This window comes from Mustela lutreola, chromosome 13 (genome assembly GCF_030435805.1).
Source record: "Mustela lutreola isolate mMusLut2 chromosome 13, mMusLut2.pri, whole genome shotgun sequence".
In the NCBI taxonomy this organism is placed as follows: Eukaryota; Metazoa; Chordata; class Mammalia; order Carnivora; family Mustelidae; genus Mustela; species Mustela lutreola.
Window position 1 is genome coordinate 1,081,122 of NC_081302.1, and position 4,310 is coordinate 1,085,431.

Below are 4,310 nucleotides of genomic sequence, written 5' to 3' on the forward strand. Positions count from 1 at the left end.
TCCTGACCTTACAGGATCCTTATGGGAACTCAGGAAGTTAGTGTCTGTAAAGCACCTGTAGCTGTGCTTGGCACATAGGACATGCCTGGGGGCTACGACTGCCCAAGGGTTCCCTAAATGAGGGTCTTTATTCTTGTCTTTATTGCCGTAAAGAATACCGAATCCTGGATGCAAAAGTACTCCTTAAAGTGACCCCCATAAAAACACGGCCACGACAGAGAACCGTCCGCATGCTAGCGTTATTGTAGAATTCCGTGACTCTCACCTGCGTTAGGGAACGACCGGCCCGACAGCCAAGAATTCTGAAGGGTTGGGAAAATTGGAGGCTGACATGCAGACGCGCCCAGAAGACAATCCCCAGCCTAAAGCAACCACATCCGGGGGGTGCTAAGCGGCAGCCAGCGGCGTCTCTGGAAGGGACTGCAGAGGAAACCATTGTCATTTGTCACAACCTCAAGAGCTGAGGACACTCATGCCAGAGAGATAAGTTGCGCAGACTTCAAAGGACCCCAGGCCTGGTCCAAGCCCCCTGTCCACTCGTTATTATGCAGCTCGGGAGACCCCAGACCGAGAGGGACCGGGCGTGGGTTTGTCCAGGGACATGCCATCTGGTCTCCTGCTGCAGGGGCCAGTCCTAGCCTTGGGGGCAGCTCCGGGCGCATCTCCCAGGAGGGGCACCAGGAAAAGCTCGCAGCTCTGAGGGAGCCCTCCTGTGTGCTCCCCGCCGGCGCCACTCAGGGGTTCCCGGGCCCCTCCTCAGTTCCTGGTTCACGTCTTTGCAGGGACACAACGGGCTGAGAGTTTGCAGCAGGAACAGTGTGTCAAGCCTTGTGTTGGGGACGAACTAGCTGAGTCACGTTACTAGGGGACTCCCCGATATCCAGCATTGTCATGCCCTGAGTGGGTCCTTTTGCACTTGTGCCGAGAGAGGGCCTTTCCTGGAGCCGGTGTGGGATGGTGAGACTCTGGGATGACTGTGTGTAGAGAAGGCAGCAGCGGGTCCTGAGGGACGTCTGGGGGCCACAGCCTCCTCGGGCAGGTGTGGCGTCTCCGGCTCAGGAAGGGTCAGAGCACTCAGCTCTGCGCACCTGCCCACAGAGGCAGCCGACGGGCTGGGACTGGGCGTGTGGCTGGTCTCGGGCATGGCACCTCGACTTATCGCAGCATAAAGGGGATAAACACGGAATCAGGTGACGTTTCCTCTGAGACAGGCTTGCCAGAAGCAGGAGTCGTGAAGGAGCGATTCCAGGAAGAACCGGAGGCCGGAGAAAGACACCCGGTCACCTTCTCCAAAGGACTTGCAGGTAGGCTTACTTCGCCCTGTCTGGGTCGGGACCATAGTCCTTCCGAGGGAAGAAACGGGGTCAGCGTGATTGTCATGACCCTCCCGGGCCCGTGACGCTGTGGTTTCTCGCCACGGGCACTCAGGAAGGGCCGACTCAGAGTGCATTTTGGAAAACTGAAAAGTCCAGGCGGCTCTGCCAGGTCTCGGGTGCGACCTTTTTGCACACGTGGCTGCAGGTTACTCCGGTGCCAGAAGACGGCCGGCGTTTGGTGTCTTCGCAACCCCGGCTCGGGGGCGCACTGAGCTCCGCAGAGCGCTTCACCACGTCCAAGAAGGGACTGAAGACACGCGCGGTGAGCTAGCGCTCCCGACAAGTCCGGTGAGGTCCCCGCCGAGCTCGGAGCCCAGCTCCGGGCATGAAGGGGCAGGGCTCGCGCGGACGGAATTGTCACGGCTGTCGCTGCTCGAACAAAGTCCTCCAGGAAGACAGCGTCCTCAGGCTACACGCTCTTACCTTGGAGGGCAAGACGGAGTTCTGTAAAACCACGGAGATCGGAACAGGGTGAGCAGACGGATGACCCAGGGTCTGAAGGGAGGGAGGCTTCTTTTCATTGGGAAGAGGCACGTCTGCTACTTTCAGAGCAGACACGGGTGTCCAGTCAGTAAACTCATGAAACTCCTTATCCTCCAATCAGCAAGGGGGGGGTGACAAGGCTTGAATCACAGAACTGGGGGTTAAGACCCAAAATGCAGTGAAGAAAGGGGGGTTTAACCCTCTGATGTCAGCAGTGAGGCCCAGCCCGCCGCCCAAAGGTGCCCTCAAACCCTCACTGTGGGAAGGGGACCCTGGGACGGGAGGGGGGGTTCCGTCAGGTGACCGTCCGTCAGGTGTCCGTGACCTGGGAGCCGCCGCGGAGCCGGCCTCGGCCAGCGAGGCCGCTGTGTGCGCTCAGGGCCCCTGGGCTCCGGAACGGTTTCCCAGTTGTGGGTGTTCCGCCAAAGAAACGACGGGCAGGCGTCACTGAGGTGGTCTCCCAGGCCCGAGTTAGGGGTCAAAGTACCTTTTCTTAGCCCCGTGAAGGGCCCCAGTATGCTTCCTCCTTGGACCTCCCTCTGAATATTTATGAATTGCGACCGGCCTCTCCCCTAAGTGCCTTTTGGATCATATTTAATCAGAACGCATTTACTTATTCATAGCGAACCCTTATTGAAAGGCAATATATCGATATTGGGTTGTAAGTATTAATAAACCGTGGCCTCTGCCCCCCAGGACTTTCAGTCAGAGGATAAATCACGTGAGCGGGGGATGGGCGGTGAGGAGGGTGCTCTGGGCGTCTGCCCGCGTCAGCTCTGGCCGGCCCTGCGCCCTGGAGACCCCGTCCACAGGCTGACAGAGGAAGGAGAGGCTGAAGGGGACAAAAACAGCAATCAGCCCGTTTCACAGGAACAGGAATTGTGGCCCCCGACGCCAAGCAGAGGGCGTTTCCCAGGCGGCTGTGGCTCCGTGCGGGGAGAGCTCGGGCAGGCCGGGGAGGGAGTGCGGGCTTCCAGAGGGACAGCTCGGAGCTCACCTGGACAACGCCATGCTGCTGTCTGGAAGGCTGGGAGCAGGAGGAGAGCTGGGGAGGCTTGCGCACACCCACGCCTCCGTTACGAAGCCCATCGTGACTTGTGCCCTAGAGTAAGTGCTACAGCTCCAGGACCAAGCACCCTCCTGCCCACGACATCCTGCACGTGCCCTGCCACGTGTGCACCACGACCTGACGAAGTGGCCAGGCAGCTGTTTCCACCCCCAGTTTCTGTGTGGGTGGTCCACCATAAACAAAGAGCACCAAATGAAAAACAAGAAGCTTGCCGGCTGTCGTTTCAGTCGCGTTTTGTATTTATTTGCCCCATTAAATCTCCATGATCTACCCAAACGTGGAAAGATGCGATGGGAGGGTGTTTGAGACTCGCACCATGGCCATCGGCGGGAGAGGAGTGGGTCTCCGAGGGCCCTGAGGGGCACACCCTGGGCCAGGGCCCTGGCGGGAGTGAGAGGCTCCAGGATTCCGGAGGTGACATCGAGGGCCCCCAGGTACATGGAGACAAGAGGCGTCGTTAGTGACCTGAGTCAGAGGTCAGAGGTCGGAGAGTAGAACGGTTGCCAGCAGTCGGGGGAGTGCAGAGCCCCGGGAAGGAGGGACGCAGCTGGACCCCAGCCCGAGGCTGGGATGGTTGGGGGGGGCGGGGTGCACCTTCGTGCCTCCCCAGGGCTGAGGCTGGAGTGCAGAGTAAGGCCACCTGGGGAGATTGTAAAGTCACCCAGCCAGGGCGAACCTCAAGATCTAGATGGTGTTTGGGAGAACTCGTCCGGCCAGGGCTGGGGAGCGGGGGTTACGGTGAGGCTGGCGGTTCTCGGGCCCCGGTGAGGGTCACGCACAGGTGTAGGCGCAGGACAAACTGTGCTCCCTGCCCGTCGCTTCCACCTCCCTCTGCTGCATGTTTTTGAAGATTTTATTTATTTACTTATTGGAGAGAGAAAGAGAGTGGGGGAGGGGCAGACTGGGGGAGGGGCAGACGTGGGGGAGGGGCAGACTGGGGGAGGGGCAGACGTGGAGGCAGAGGCAGAGGGAGAAGCAGGCTCCCCGCTGAGCAAGGAGCCACCTCGGGGCTCCATCCCCGGACCCTGGGGTCATGACCTGAGCCGAAGCAGCCGCTCAGCGACGGAGCCCTCCGGGCGCCCCCGCCCCCTTGGACAGCGTGTAACTTGGGCCGATGGCTTCTCTTCTGCACCGTCTCCCACCGTGTCCCACCCCGTCTGCGAGGAACATGTCCTTGATTCCAGTGTGGCGACCTCTGAGATCACTGCAGGAGAAAAGCATTTTTAAACCATCATTTTCTTTATTTTGCCAAAATTGCACTTTTGAGCCTCTTGTTGGCAGAGAGTGCGGCGTCGTTTCTGAGCATTAGCGCGTTGTGGACGCCGGCATTACGGAAACCCGATCTCCAAGCCTCTCTCTACCCCGCTTTGATATTGATTTAC